Source organism: Musca domestica, unplaced genomic scaffold (assembly GCF_030504385.1).
Source record: "Musca domestica strain aabys unplaced genomic scaffold, Musca_domestica.polishedcontigs.V.1.1 22, whole genome shotgun sequence".
Lineage (NCBI taxonomy): Eukaryota > Metazoa > Arthropoda > Insecta > Diptera > Muscidae > Musca > Musca domestica.
Window position 1 is genome coordinate 4,748,024 of NW_026712262.1, and position 17,570 is coordinate 4,765,593.

The 17,570-nt window shown below is 36.8% G+C and overlaps 1 protein-coding gene across 1 annotated transcript in view; it reads right to left on the reverse strand.

Moving 5' to 3' along the window:
* Window positions 1-16,135, reverse strand: part of LOC131802590 (uncharacterized) — a 79,527-nt gene extending 63,392 nt beyond the window's left edge. The window contains exon 1 of the mRNA XM_059122928.1: window positions 16,120-16,135. The gene's annotated coding sequence lies outside the window, so the exon portion shown is untranslated. The remainder of the gene's footprint in view (window positions 1-16,119) is intronic.
* Window positions 16,136-17,570: the final 1,435 nt, after the last annotated feature.

The window sequence follows — 17,570 nt, forward strand, 5'->3', positions numbered from 1 at the left end:
TGTTTGTGTAGCAGAGAGGATATTTCTAGACATCATGAAAGCTGCAGCCGATCGTTATATAATATACCTGCCGGTCGATTACCCGAAATATTACCAAATTCACCAACAGGGATAGTAGGACTAGGGAATAAGGAAGATTCTAACCCTACTGATCTCAATGTCAGGTTGGTACAAGAACACAAGGGGAAAAAGTGGCTAGACCATCTGAAGTAACCGGTGTGACCAACGGTTAAATAGCTCTCGAACCCTGGAGAAAAAGGCTGATAGGACCGCGATCACGTTTAACGACGTAAGAGTGACTAACCCGAAGCAGTGCACTGGCCAGAGAGAGAGAGAGTAATAGGGCGAACAAAGGAGTATTGCGGTACATAAGATCGCTCGATAAGGCACCACCAATAAAAGCGCCGTAACAACATTAAAATCATTGACCAGTTACTGAATCCAGAAAGGGATACAAGCAAAGGCGGTTCATACAGGCCAATTGTATTTTTGTCGCCATTAGCGAAGGCTGTTGAGGTTTTACTCATCGCCATCCTTAAAGGAAGCGAGTTGCGAACAAATCAACATGGATTCAGTATACAACATGGTTCCAACATATTTACATGTCATATTAACACATATTAGTCGAAGAATAAACGCAGAAAAAGCAGTGTCATTGAACAGTGTTAGTAGTCCTTGACCTATCAAAGGCATTTGATACAGTCACAGATAATAGTAGAAACAAGGTCCTCAAAGCGCTAGCCGACAGCATTTGGATCGCGGAAAAAAGACGATGTAGGGAGAACCTGTATGATCTAAAAAGGGAGGTCCAACGTTATAACAAAGAAAAGATTTTTTTAAATTTAGACTTAGAGGAAGAACCAGATTAGCAGAATTCAACAGGAAGCATTTATTGTTGTCCCAACGTCAACATAAGTTGATATTTTAAAATATGGGGAGTTAAAACAATGCCATTGGAAAAATGCTCAGCCTTATCCCACTTTTAGCGTTTTAAATATCCCAACCACACTCTCCAAATAAATGGTCTTAAAATTGTAACCCATTGTATAATAAGGAGGTAGAACAGCTTCGTAAAACTACAGAAATACAGCCCTGAGGCTATGCCCCCTTCCTGTCAGACTCATACAACTCATTTTTTTCATATTTGTATGAAATGAAAATATGATCTAAACTATCATATCATTCAATTTCATGGCTAAACTGGTTAATAGCTCTAATGCGCGAGCCGCAATTTAAGTGTCTTCCAATCATTGGTTTTGAAAATATTTTGTTTTCATTTTTTTTTTTTTTTTTTTTTTCAAAACAATAAATACATACACAAAATTGACAGAAGTCGGGCACACTTAGAAAAAACTTGTAATCAGCTGGTAGCTCTGCCTTACCTTCTTATTGTACCATGTTGTAACATAAAAATTTATCAGCCAAAATATTTTAACTTAGGTCTGTGGTGTGGAATGGAAATTTTTTTTACATTTTGTGCCCATTCATTGTTGTGTGTTAACAAACTTTTTTAATCCTAAATCTATTAAAAAAAATATTACATTCGCTTTGAGACAACTCGTTTTCCCAGAAAGTACAGGATCGGAAATCTAGTAAAAATGTCAACATTTGATGGCTACTAATTTTTATTCGAACAAATTCACCTAGGAAATGGTTTTAGAAAATAACACCATATTGCTGGTAGTCTTCCTAGTTTGTGCCCTAACGGGTTTCACGTAAAAAAATCACGTAAAACTAGACAATATAGTACTATATTACAAGTTCTGGAACACAAGTCATATTTCATTCTTTGTCCGATTATTAATTTCCCGATCACGCTTTTTCAATTTTAGATAGATGTGAATTGGAGTAATTGCGTTTTATTGTTCCGTTCCCGCACCTTTTTTCAGAATTATTTTGTAATTTCAGTTTTTTTGAGAAATCAAGTATTAAAAAGCTTTCAGTCTCATTTATCAATCAACTGGAAATAAATGGTCCAAAGCTTCCTAGTCAACTGTCTAATGTAAAGACCAATGGCAACTCTGTTAACGACGTTATCCAAAAGAGTGCCATATGCAACAAACGACACGAGAATCGCAAATACAGAAAAAAATCCATGTTGAAAGAAAATCAAATTGCGCGCGCAATAATACATCACCATCATTTAACGAAAAACAACAACACAACACTTGTATGTATGTATGTCCTGCATATAAAGAAGAAGACTACATAGTTGTAGTTGATGAACAAAATGATGGTAAAATATTGAAAAAACAAAAAATAGCAAAAATTCCGAAACATACACACGCAATAACGAAAAACGTAAAATAAGAAATACGCCAAGTAAAAGATTTGAACAAAACAAAAGACCGCCACAATATTGTGCTGCACATTTCACACACACGTTAGGTCCATATATACGTCCATATGTATTTGGGGGGATGGACGGATATGCCTTCGGTATTGGCGAATGACTTTTTTTGTGTATTAGCAGTATGTCGGAAGTCTATTCGTCGCTGTCGCCAGCGTCGTAGTAAAGTCATTTGCTATGGAGGTAGTAATTGCTATTATTACTGTGAAAACATGTATCTACGGCAGCAGCAGCGACAGCAAGCAGTGGCTTACACTCGTAGACATATTGCGCGATGCAACGAATCTACATGATGATGACAAACTTATTACGAAGTTTGAAATCCGATTCACGAATGCATACTACTACGCATCAGCCAGCCAGTCAATGTGGTGATGCGTACTAAAGGCCTGCACAAGACGAATTGTATGAATTATGCTTTTTTCGACACACTGACTTTGTCTACTCAATCATGCGCTATGTATTTGAAAAGCAATGACAACCAACAACATCCCCCATTTTGATTCATGTGTGCCATTGTCTAAGGTTCGATCGTGGCATGGCTGACTCGAATATTTGCATGGTGTTCTCGAAAAATGCAGGGTGTCAACGATGACATCGAACCGTGTCATCGTCAAATTGTGTGTCATTTGTGTACGTGTGCTTAAATTGAGAGTGTGTGTGTGTTACTTTCGACGACGAGTGTGTGTTTTGTGTGTGCTGTAATTTTGAAGTAACAAACACCGCGTAAATATAAAATTGAGTTCAATAACAAAATGTACATGGGCAACAACAAATGAATAGAAAAAATGAAATATATGCTTAATAATCCCAATTTATTGGTGATTATCATAAAATGTTGGTCATAAAAAAGAGGTAAATATTGTTTGCATATTTTCAATCTACATATATTGTTCTTTTAAAATTAAAGTTTGTGGGCTGAGATTTGAATCTCATTCGATAACAGAATATACATAGAATTGATAATGGTAGTATATAGTGTTGTTATGTGAATTACAGTAGCACTCATTCTCATTTACAAATCAATACCTGAGGCAAACATTTATGAAATTATAATCAAAATGAGAAACATTTTCAGGGGATTATTGTTTTTTAATAAGGATTAACATTTTAGATTGTTTCGTCAATAACCACGAAATGTGAACATTCTGTGTGGATCAATTAGAAGTACCTTTAATATTTTAGTAGTCGCCAAGAAATTCTTTATTACAAAAAATGTATTTTTTCACATATCGGAAAAGCAGGTAGCGATTGCGCTTTGCCTGTGTGTGTCTTTTTCGTTGGCAATTGTTTCATAATTGTTGTTGTTTTTTTGATAGAACATTTCTGTATGACACACTATTCAACATTCCCTTTTATTGGTCATTACATGTTATGACGATGGGTTTGAGTGTGACCGACATGACGAGACATCGAGCATTTAGTTGGATGTCACGTACTGTTATGCGTTTGATCAAACAGGGCACAACATGACGAGCGTTTTTTCTCCATGACATAAATAGAGAAAAGTGTCACATTTGCAGCCCTTTAATGCGTACGAAGTTATTTCATTTTCGCTTGTGCATTCACAGATGAGGTGTTCTTGTTGTTGTTTGTGCAAAAGAGTGTGAGTTGCATTCCTCTACTAAAGAGAGCGCGAGAGAGAGAGGGAAATAAAAGCATAGCTTTGTTAACTTTTGAAATTCAAAAGTTTTTTTGCTTTGCTGTCTTGTTGGCGCTTAACTGACTTAGATTTCAATTGAGAGCAGCAGATATTAGCTTTCAATAGAAATCCACCTGCGTGCAGCCAGAGGCTAATGCATTAGTGATAAAATCGAATATTTATCATAAATTATGAATACTCAGAAACAGTATGTCAGAAATAACTTTATACGCATTTGAATTAAATCAGGTGCACGCATTTTCATAGTTAACAGTACAGAAGATAGGAAGAAACCTAAAATAAAACAAGTTAAAAAACATTAAGTTAGGCAAGGCTGAACTTTGAATACCCTCCACAAAACATTTTCACATAAAAGTATCTGATTTGAAGAGAGAGTTCCGCTTTAAAACCAAAAAAAAAAATAACCAAAATACCGAATATAGGAGGGATCTTTATATGGGAGCTATACGAAAACGAGGACTTTTACATACAATGTTCCGCTACCGGAGCTAAAACCCATTATGACCTAAATATTCCATACATATAAGACAAATCCGTGGAAAATCATCAAGATACCGAATATCGGGAGGTACCGTTATATGGCGGCTATACCAAAACCTGGACCGATATATCTCATTTTCAATACCAACCATCCTAGATACAATACAAATTGTTGTGCCAAATTTTGAAGCTCTATGTCAAATAATATGGGCTGTATCGTGATTTCAACAGACAGACATACGGACATCGTTAAATCGACTTAGAATATTTTGCTGATCATGAATATATGTATATATACTTTTATGGGGTCTATGACTAGTATTTACGGATGTAACACACGAAATGACGAAGTTAATATACCCTCCTTTCAAGGTGGAGGCTATGAAGTAGTTATTTGTTCTTTCGAACTAGAGGCTGGTCCACACATCCTTGTTGGGGTAATATGCAAAGCGACTTTTCCACATTTTTGTAGCATAATTTTAGGCGTACATGCATTAATTTTAAGCACTATCTTGAATATACGGTCGATCATCGTTATGCCGACTTAGAACCTTATGCTGATTTCGAATGTAGTTTATGGGGTTAACGACGAACATTTCGAGATGTTGTAAAGGGAATGAAAAAAAGTCTATAGTTATAAATCCCATATAAAGTGAAGGAAGAATCGGATTTGGTAAATCGAGATTTTCTTTTTCGGGAGCGAAAATTAACAACTTCGGCCTACTGCTTTATCCCAGAATTTTCAATATTCACTCTAATAAAATATGAAACTAGTATCTCTTTCAAATTTTGAAATATTTCCGCCAACATTGTACATGGTGTCATATACCGCAACTTCAAAGGCCAACATTTTGAAAAATCATTACGGAATCATTCATAAAAGGTTAACATTTTGAGAATTCAGAAGTTTTTCAAGGTATTGAAGCTCTTGAAATGTCAGCGTCCAAGCTCATTTTTGGCTCAATCGGGACGTAATTAAGCAAAATTGTCGATTTTGGATACAAGATCAGCCAGAAGTGTTGTAAAAGCAATCAATTCGTGTATATAAAGTCACAGTTTGGTGGGATTTATGGGCTGGTGGACCGTACTTCTTCAAAGACTCTGCGAATAGTAACGTAACTTTTAATGGAGAGCGCTACCGTGAAATGATATCCAACATTGTTTTGCCCAAAAATGCAAGATATTGACTTTTATGACATATGGTTTCAACAGGACCTTGTCTCAAGGTAAACAGCACGCGTAACAACGGATTTATTGGAAGGCAAGCTCGTTGACCGAGATTTAAAGCTCATCTCTGCACAGACGCATTAGAAGACAACATCGAAGAATTTATGCGGGAGATACCGGTCCAAAGGTTGAAAAGAATATGCCATAATTGTACATAACCAACCAGCCGGGTCCAAACGATTTAAAGTGTTTTGAGAGTTCCAGCCAATTTTTTTCTTTCAGAAATGGCTAGCTCTTCGCAATAAATTCAATACAGGTTCGAATTTTAGAATGACTTCCACTTTAAGAGTCGTATTTTTATGGTATTGGTATTTTAAAGGTATCCTGGTAAAGTTTTCCAACCGAATGGGATATATAATTTGATATTCTTGATTCGTGGGCATTTTTCAAAAAGTTACCATATGTCGGAGTCCTTATGCATATTTTTTCATGGTTTGGTGTATTATAAACCAAACTTGGATTTCATGGATTTTTTTGACAATTTTTTGTTGTTATTCGGGTATTTTTAGAAAATGTTCAATCATTTTAAAGAAGGACGAAAAGGACAATTTATATGGATATAATATTATTAAACCCTACAATACTGCGTGTGGGCATTATAAGTTTGATTTGCCCAAAAAGTTTGTAACCTTGGTCCTAGACCCGCGATGTTACATATCGATCTTTTTATCTTGCCGAGCTGAGTCTGAGTATGTATCCGTCCGTCTGTAAAGGTTGCAATTGTGGTAGGATCCTCGCTATTAGATGTAGGGTTAGATATTAAAAGAATATAATGGCCTACAAACCGATTTTTTTGTATTCGTCCCATAGGTCACTGTTGTAGGCCAATTGAAGCGTAATTTTGCGTGGGATTTTTATTTAGGACACGGCATAAGTGTGTCCTTAGGGGACGCTCATCGGATAAAAATTATCCGATAAATATCCAACATTTCCATTCAATCACGAATATTTTTAATACCTAATATCACTCTTCGACGAAATCTGAAATTAAAAAAGGATGAATGAATCAACATTTTCCAATGTTTCAGATCTACGGAAACTTTACCGTAAATTTGTATGTTGTAGGGTATCCCGGTCCCGCTCGACTGTAGCCTTTGTTAAGCTCGTCCATCAAACTGTGTTGGGTTTAAGGCTATTGTAATATTCTAGGTACTGAGACAGCAGATGAATTAGCAAGGCTGGATTTCGAATCAATTGACATTGAAGTCGAGGGTTACGCATGGTCGTTCCCACTGCAGCCTTTGTTAAGCTCGTCCATCAAACTGTGTTGGGTTTAGGCCATTGCAATATTCTTGGTAATGAAGCTGCAGATGAATTAGCAAGACTGGAATCGATTGACATTGAAGTCGAGAACTCGGTTAGACCACTTTTGTGCCGATGACTAGATGAAAGGGGATGTAATGTCCCTAAGAAAATTTGGTCCTTAATCTCAGGGAGGAGAACAAGTTCGCTCATCCACATGATGAAACCTGACCTAAAAACTGTGATGGATATCATCACAGGTCACTGCAGCGTGACTTCTAAGTGGATTGGCAATGATACTAGTATCCTATTCTAATTCTAATATGAGACACAGGCTTATGGGAGAGCAAATCACACACGATCTGGCTTCATTCTCTAAAAACATATCCATAATTCTTCAGTTAGCCAGAAGATTCAAGCGGTTAAAGACGGCACAATAAATTCTGGATTACAATTTTTTTTAAATATATTTCTTTCGTTTCTCCTTTTTTTCAAATTTAGGAATTACATTGTGTTCCAGCAGTTCTCCGATTGTAGCGGATATTTTGTTAGCAAAATCACAAAATAAGTATTAATGTTCATTTTTGCAGTACGTACTTTAATTATTCAATTGCAATGTCTTTTTCGTGCAAAAACGTCATGTTACTATAACTTACATATCTCCAGTGTTCCAAAGACATTCGCGACAGACTGCATTGTGCGGGGAAGGAAAACCCGAATAACTTGAGCGGAATTAAAATTGTTAAATCGTTGTACATGTTAACGTTATAATGTTTCGAATTTATGTTTACCAGACCAAAGTGCCAAAATAATAAACAATTTTATTTTATGGAATGTCTAGTGTTTTGAAACTTTACGCCATGATATTTCACATAAGTGTATTTTGAGGTAGAAAGCAAAAAAAAAAAAACAGTGCTAAGTTCGATTGCATGTTGTTTGTTAGAGCCTTCAATAAGAGGAAAAATAATGCAAAATATTAGTGGTGGGTGCCCGATAAGTGGGAAAATTTCAAAATAAGCATTCCAATTTTTCAAGTCTTTGCAAGTGTCTCCAACGCAGGTTTAACCATACGTTCGTCGTGAAACAGAAGCCTGGAATTATTTGTAAGGGTCATTCTAAAATAAACGATCGCTGGAGAATCAACCTACTTTGTGACTTAGAATTTCATGTAAATTAGCGACCAATCTAAACACCTTTAGACTCAGGAGCTACAGAACGATGGAATGACACTTTCACGTCATAGGTATTCCCGCCCATGAAAATCACATTCCTTTCAGCCAGATTTGTATACATATATAGGGTGAGATAAAAAAATTGCAACCTACTTCAGACTGCTGTAATTTCTAAGCTATTCGTCCGACAGCTGTTAAAATTATTCCAGTGACAGTTCATTATATTGTTTACAAGCGTACAAAAGCATTTTGGTGAGAATTTTTCAGAAAAAATGTTATTCGTGATGGAATTCAAGCGTGATAGTGTGATTTCTTCATATTTGGGTGGAAAAACCACAAGTGGCCATCGCTAGAGCACTCCAACATTTAAATGTGTCTCGTACCATCGCTCGTTACCGTGATACTGGTAGCGTAACCCGACGTCAAGGAAGTGGACGGAAGAAAACAGCAACATCAGGAGAAATGGTTCGAAAAGAAATGGTTCGAAACCCGCGTCGCAGTGGCCGAAAAATGGCTCGTGAGCTGAACATATCGCAATATCCCATTCGGCAAATATTGAAAAATAATCTCGGGGTAAAGCCATTCAGTCCAAGTCCAAGAACTTTCACCGCGACTGAAAGAAAATAGCCTCAAAAGGGCTAGAGCTGCTTCGCTTGGCCGAAAGTGGTGAACTGCCGAATTTGGGTTTCTCAAGAATGGTTACAAAATGAGGTTCCTCGCTTCATTTCCAGGCCACAATGAACACCAAAATCTCCGGATACCAATCCGTTGGACTATTGGAAAGAAAATAGCCTCAAAAGGGCTAGAGCTGCTTCGCTTGGCCGAAAGTGGTGAACTGCCGAATTTGGGTTTCTCAAGAATGGTTACAAAATGAGGTTCCTCGCTTCATTTCCAGGCCACAATGAACACCAAAATCTCCGGATACCAATCCGTTGGACTATTGTGTCTGGAGTATTTTGGAAAGAAAGGTTGGCAATACAAATTCCAAAGTGTCGATCACCTCAAGCAAGCACTTCGCCGGGAATGACCAAAATACCGCAAAGTAACATTCGGGCAATGTGTGACGCTTTCATTGGCTGTTTGAAGGTTAAATTTCGTACCAAAGGTGACCAATTCGAATATCATTTAAACTTATTTTAAAATTTGATGCTATTTCCAAAATTTTTTGCTTTCATTCAATTAAATTAAAAAAAAAAAATTGTAAAAATTTGACTTTGTTGCAGTTTTTTATCTCACCTTGTATTAATGGTGGGTGCCCAATATGTGGGAAAATTTCAATAAGCATTCCAATTTGTGAAGTCGTTACAAGTGTTTTAACCAATATAACAGAAGGCTGGAGTCATTTGTAACGGTCATTCTAAAATTAAGATCGCTGCAGACTTAAGATTCAACCTATCTTAGAATTCCATGTAAATTAATGAGCTATCTAAACTTCTTTAGACTCGGGACCTACAAAATGATGGAATGACATTTTCACGTCAAAGGTATCCCTGGCAAAGAGAAACTTATTCCATTCATTACAACTACAACAAAAACTATGTAGCTCTAATGTAGATGAAAAAATCCATAAACCAAACATTAACACTGTAAATTTCAATTCCGCGGCCAAAGTCGAAGAAACGTAAACCAAACGAAAGGGAGATTAATATTGACATCTGTCCATTGTAAAATTCTTAAAAATTGCACACGGAAAATTATGACGTGTGCCAAAAAAGGGAGTAACAGATGTGACTCATAAACAGTCACGTCGTAGTACATACACAAAATTGCATGTACACAAAGACACACCCAAATATACTTGCACGTGCATCTCAACACAAACTGCACATACTACACAGAACTAAAATTAAGAAAACAAAAAAAAAACACGAAAGACCACATTCTTAAGCATCCCAAATTGAATCGGCCAACCAGATGCACCATTGCAGGCAAAGATGCTGCAGCCACCAGTTTGCCCGCCTGATTGTCTGCTTGCAAACACACACACACACATTATTAGCAGTCATTCACCAACAACAACAGCAACACCACAGCAGATAACTCCAACAACAAGAACCCGCAACAAGAAACATAAAAAAGGCCTTGAAAGGAATTTCAAAAATGTCATCTAATAAAAATGAAAGAAGTGGCCAAAAGAATACAACGACGAAAGAAAAAAAACAATATTTAAGAATGAAAACAAGAAAAACATGAATTCGATCAATAAATGTTGGTCCAAGCCGAGAGAAACTTTCCGGTTATGATGGCATAGAACATTCGAGTGATGTTGGACACCTAGATTTCGGCTAATACTATTTGTTACGCTTTATATAGCTAGGTGATAGTGTTCTGCTTTGCAAAAGATTTTGCATATTACAATTAAGAGGAATTTCGATAAATGAGGTCGAGATTAAATATAAAATTTGGGATTTATGGTGATGTGAGACAATAATGGTTGGAGAACTCCTCTCATGTTTTTAAAGAAATTTCTGAGTTGTAGTACAGAGACTATTTTAGTAAAGACAAGAAAAATATCAGCGCCGAGATCAAATACTCATACCCATCGTGTGACACAGGCCCACACAAGACGTTGCATCTCTTTACTTGTCCTCCCCTAAACCTACCAAACTAACTCCAGAGGATCTTTGGCTACAGCTCATTAGAGTAGCTAAGTTTCTAACTATTTATTTTGAAGCAGAACCATCTAAGCATCTTAAACAACGACATCAATAGTGTCACCTGAACTATAACCGTATCTATATAAAAATACGTATCTATATAATAAATAAATGATGGTCAATGGTTAAATTGGAAAGGATGGTCGACTATATGTGTAGACGTGGAATTCCAAACGATAAAGTTCTAAAAGGAGGTATCAGCTCCGGTATTTTTTCATCTCTATCTTTGCAGATTTTCACACCCTTCACAGGGTACCGACATCGGGGCAATCATGATGTCGGGCCCCATCGTTAATGACATTTGTCAGATTAAAGTCCTATCTCACAGCCACACTCTTTACCACATAGACTGGGGAGATTGAGATTATTGCTGAATGTGCAGGCCGAGGATTTATATATTTTCTAACCACCAAATACCCAAAAATGATGTCACATTTAAAATCATAGTAAAGTTGTCCGCCACAGCTTTCTGTCGTCAATTGAAAGGCGAGGACAAAGTCCACGAGGACAGACAGAGAAGACCTTGTTGACAGGTTATAACGCGTTAGACAGACATACTATGGTAGGCTATGGGGCTCCAGTGTGGTCTGTGAATACTAGTGCTACGAAGACCTGCCCGAATGTCGACCTGAGAACTGCAACAAGGTGTTCCTCATGACACCAGTAGACCGTTAACTTGAGGAAGAAAGTTTCAAGCTTTCGCTGCATTGCTTGTTTGGGGTCTATCGTGGGAATTTTACAAACCAGGCTCTAGGGAGGCAGGTCCAACGTTATTATCAGAGTTTGGCTACATCCTATAATGGATTTTTAAATCTGGTGTGGTTAGAACATGATTAACAGAATTTACAATAAATCGTATATTACTGCTCCAACAACAACTAAGAGTGTCCCGAAGGACGTCATGGTTTTGTTGCCCCTTTGTTGACCAAGACCCAGTCGATACCGCATAAAATGAATCTCGGGACCTTAGCTTGATCATATCGACATCAGCGATTTTTTTCTTTTGAACAATCTTAAAAACACATGCTTCCATAATTTAATAAAGCATTGTAAGTATGGAAGTCACGAAATAGAGTCTGCACACGTGACACGTTCTAATAAATCCGTGACGATAGAATATAGACAATAGTTACTTTGTTATTGTAAATTTACATACTATCGCATTTATTAGAATTAGAAGCGTCCCAGAAGAAGCATCTTAGAGAGGGATTGAGTGACTTACTTCCAAACGCTTGCTATTATAGCGGCTTTTAAGCCGATTCTTATTTTGCTTGTGTCATAAATATGCAACGTGGGTTTCAGAATTTAGCAGCTTGCGTAAATATCGTAAAAGCGTATTGGAACAGGATGCCAGTCGAACTTCTGATTATAAACATTAACGATTATTAACATAATCGAAAGTCATTTATTGTATTTTTATGTAGCCCAGTGTATTTGAGAAAGTATTGATATTTTTTTCTCAATATCAATCAATATTTCAGAAAACCAAAACTAAAACCCAGCAAAAAATCACAACATGGCTTTTATGATTCAATAGTTTAAACATGAATGAACAACACAACAACAAAAATCAAAACATCAACATACCATGCCAGTTTGTGATGTGATGATGCGTGTGTGAAATCAAAAACAAACCAAAAACTGTTAACAAAGAACAGGTGAAGCGTAGAATGGAAATTAGGTTAAATTATGATTATCCAAATGATGTTAATCAATCTGCTGCCGCTGCTCGCATCGTATACCGTCGTAGTTGTAAATTTTTATTTGGATTCCCCCCAAAAAAAACCGTATTCGGCATCGTTTTAAGTTATAACATTTTTTGTTTTGTCCAATCTCTTCAGATACACCACCATCACATGAACGAACGAGCGAACGAACGTAGTCATCAGTTCAAAAACAAGTTTTGAGTTAGCATCACAACGAAAAAGCTACGAATACTCTGCCAAAATGACAGCATATCATTATAAAATTCCATTGTAAGTGGGCAGAAGGGAGGTGGACGCCATACACAGAGGGAATCGATGATGGCCTGTCATAAAATCCATTAAAAAATGTTGGTATGATGATCATATTTACACAGATGTGTTTAATAAAGTAGCATGGATCTATTAGACTTGGAAGATAAATGGCGTTAAGAAGTAATGGACTGAACTTTTTAGCCTTTCTAAAATAAGAAAAATTAGAGATCGATAAGATCAAGAATATGTCGCAATATATTTGATTTATTTGTAGATGGAAATGTTTTTCAAATTTCAATTTCCAGAACTACCTTGTTAGATTTCAGTATGCATTATAGTCGGCAACTGCTTAACTCTCGGACCATTGATACATTGTGTTCATCCAAAGAAAAATTAGTTACGATAGGAGAAATACGGGGTGAGATAAAAAACTGTAACCAACTTCAGACTGCTGTCATATCTAAGCAACTCATCCGACAGATGTGGTAGCGTGGTAGTGTGATTTCTTTATATTTGGCTGGCAAACCACAAGTGGCTATCGTTGGAGCACTCCACTATTGCTCGGTACCGCGTCGCAATGGCCGTAAAATGGTTCGTGAGCTGAACATATCGCAATATTCCATTCGGAAAATATTAAAAAATGAGCTATTGAAGTTCCAAAAAGTGCAAGAAAATAGACAGCGCACAATGGAAATCAAGGTTGGCACTAAAAAATACAAAGGGTCTATCACCTCAAGCAAGCGCTTCGTCGGGAATGTGTCAAAATACCGCAGAGCAACATTAGGGCATCGTGTGACGGTTTTATTGGCCGTTTAAAGGCCATAATTCTTGCCTAACTTATTTGAAAATTTGATGCTATTTTCGACATTTTTTGCTTTCATTCAATAAAATTAAAAAAAAAAAATAAAAATTATGGCGTTTGACTTTGTTGCAGTTTTTTTCTCACCCTGTATAAATAGGGAAATATAGAAGAGATAGAGTTATTTAGTTATGCGTATTCTTGGCCAACAGCAATATGGTTTAGCAAGGTGTTGATGATAATGGGATCTACGTCTAAGAAGAACGTCAGACGTTTCTATCTTTCACCTTCCGAACATCTTATGTCTTCTGCTCGACAGCGTAGGATGTCTGCACAGTAGACGTTCTTCTTCGTCCTCACATAGTCTAAAGTAGTCGGGATCACCTTTATCCCATCTAGAAGTCAGATATCCGATACCGCAGTAGCCAGTGAATATGCCCACCACGATGTAATAAATAATAGAGGGTTTAAAAAATCTCTCTCAAGCGACAAGGAACCACCTCGAGCTAATTTGTCAGCCATTTCGCACACACTTATCTCGCGGAGCGTGCCATCTACGTCTTCGCGTGGATTTTATGAGCTACTTAATCAACGATTACACTCGTGGTAAACAGAGATGCGGTGATGAGAACAGAGCTGGATGTGCAGATCGAAGGAAATTTAATTCCGACCAAGAACTGCCCCAAGATATTAGGATCAAGTCGTCCGCGCCAGATCTCTGCAACCAAAGGAAAAGTAGGAACAAGGTCCAGCAGCATTTGAGGTGTGGACAAGAAGACCTTGTTGACCTCTTATTGCTATGCAGAGGAAGAAAATCCAGATCTGCCAGAACGCTTTCCTGACAACTGCGACAGAGTGCTTTCTCATGACACCAGTGAACCATCTGCATGATAAGGCCAAGGTCTTTCCTGTGGGTCAACATAACCATATGCTTTCCTTGCAGTACATGTTTGGGTGCTATCGTGCGAGCCATCCAAACCATATCGTGCATAAAACTCTTTACCAAGGCATGTTAGGAAGAACGTAGAGGGCCAAGGGTGATCAAAAAGCCTATGAGGCAGACCTGAGTGTCATTCATTCTGATGCACAGTCACTGGTGCCACCAACAATTACAGTATAAATGCCGTCCAGAATTTGTGAGAAAAATTGTTCACTTTTACTCAGCATTTGTCCCAAACATTTTTTTAATAAATCGTAGGTTTGAAACTTGTATTATATTTCGATATTCTGCTGTTTCAATCGATCTAACATTGGAAAGCACTGTCGCTCTTTCCATTTTTGATTTGTTCTGAAATTGGCCTTCTCAGTAAATTTTCCTCAATTACATTTCCATATCTGATGCAATTGGGGACTGCTACTTTTTTGGTCCCTCATGCAGACGGCCAATGAATTTAGCTCAGCTGACGACTTTCGGATGGAATTTTATTAAATTCCAAACATGCCTAGCTTAAATACACATATACATATACAATGAATCTCGGTCGGCGTCTTAATACTTCTCCACTCGAATCTACAAATATTTAAATAGCATCAAACAATAAATGATTCAAATTCAAATAAAATTGCTATACTTCTTCATTTTGTTTTTGCCAAAAATTTGGGCTGAAGTAAACAAAGACCGCCAGGTCACCGTACTTGACACAACAACCCTTGTAAAGTTCCAGAATTTTTGGATGCAAAAATTTTGTCACTTTCAATGAGCAAAACGCACCACCACCATCGCCAACACATTTATCCATCCACCCAAAAAAATATTGCCACCGTTTTCTCCCAATTCTTCTTCTTTTCATCATTTTCGTCTTCTTTTTATTCGTCATTGTTCCCTTTCAAAACTAAAAACAAACGTTTTCGCTGTACTGTTTTTTCCTCACATTCTCACTTTACATTGACTTTCGTATGCAAACGCTACTCGTTGCTATTTGGTTGGCTACTCGCTAGTGTGTTTTTCTTGTTACTTTGGCAATTTCCAATAAAAGCGCGCCTACCAGCCAACCAATGGAGAGAAAAAAACATAGTTTGTGTATGAGAATGGAGTGTGAATAGGAAAACAAGTATAAAGCACAACGAATGGAAAGAGAGAAACAGTAGCTGCTGCAGCACCACGTACAATAACCTTGTACCTATAACACACAAAATAGCAAACACTCAAAAAATAGGAAAAACACCAAAAATGCACAAAACACCCAATTCCGCAAACTTAATTCTTGGCGTTCATCGTAGGGTTCAAAAATGATCTTTCTTATCCAATTCATGTTCTCTGAAGATTGCATCATTTTATTCAACACAAAACCACCTTCACCATCATCATCAATAAACATTTTTTCTTCCCTTTTCCCAGTTGGAACGACGCGATTCACTTGTATCAGGTGAAAATGTTCCTCCACAATTCTTGTATATCTCGTACAATGACACACGCACACACACTGTACAACGCTAAACAAGCAGAACGACACCAAGTTTGGGAAATTTTTCACCATCTATTTTTGCACATTTAACCTTTAACAATTTCATGAAATTCAAGTTTGTCCATTTCTATACGTTAGTTTGTCCATGGTTTTATTGAATAATTACCTTTTAAACACAAAAAAAATAATAAATTTCTACGCGATCGATTTGTGAATCGCGACTCCCGATTGCATAGTCGAGCAAATTATAACGAATGAAGAGAAAAATCCATTTATTTTGCCAATAAGAAAAAATTCACAACAACGAGTGAGAAACGCTGCGATGCCAGATGGGAATGTTATGGTAGCAGTGGTGCCAACTACATCGATTTCGTGTGAATGAGTGGCAACATTGAACAGAGTTGCACCAAGGTCGTTTTAACTGCATGACTTTAAAGTCATTTAGCAGTTTTACACCAAAAATTTTAAATCGTTTTGTTTCGTGAAATCTTATAAGTAATTTTAAGCGACAATCAGCGGATTTTTGTTTTTATTTGTTCGCGCACACTATTGCTTCCATTATTTTAAATGAATACGAAATTATAATCATAGCAATAAATATAAACGCAAATTATGGCACCAGGGACTGGATTCCAGTTCTATAAAAACCTTTACAAAGGAGAGTTACGAAAATTGAAACATTTAAGAAAGACAATATTTTTCATTTTAAATTTTTATAAAACAAGTACTGTTCATGACTAGATATACAAACAACATCTTTACTATTTCTACAGTTTGTTATTTCATTAGACACACGAAGACACCGAAATTGTTTCACATTTCGTATTTGTAGTTCGTTGTGGGTACTACAGTCTGCGACAGAAAATTGACTATATGGGCCCACGTCTTTGTGTAGCCCCCATATAACGATATCGGTTCGTTATTTTGATAAGTTTTAATATATTATTCATCGGAATTGTTTCAAATTTCGAATTTGCATTTCGTATCAAATATTATCAAATATAGTGATATTTAGTACTTTTCGTGCAATTGTTGTACACATTTTCAAAACCACATCTTTATCACAAAATCAACTACCAACAGAAACCCCAATACAAAATTTCAGCTTCATCCGTTCACCATAAACCAAACTGTTTCTAATTTGGTACTACACTTAGTTCACACACTTAAGGTGAGAATACATAAAACGCTTTTCCGACTGGCTTAAGTCATCGGCTGGCTTCTTCGGATAAGAACAAATGAATCTAGGACCGAAATCGAACTAAGTCAACCTAAAACTTCTTTGTTCCCCTACAAAGAAGTTGATGACTTCAGCCAGTCAGAAATGCCTTTTATGTACATTCATCTTTAGTGCACATTTCCAAAACTATCTTTCTATGTCAAACTTACTTTCCAACCTAGACTCTCATACCAAGTTCTTAGCTCTATCTGTTCATATAATTCCAAATAGTAACATTTTAGAAGTTTAATACCATTTTAGAACTTTAAAGTTCGATTTTAACAAAAGCCCTTTGGTACATCTTTTCTGCACTCCATCAATTGCTCTCATTCCAAATTTCAAATGTCATTCTAGATCATTTCGTTTTATCAAATAGAAAGTATTCAATTTTTAGTAAA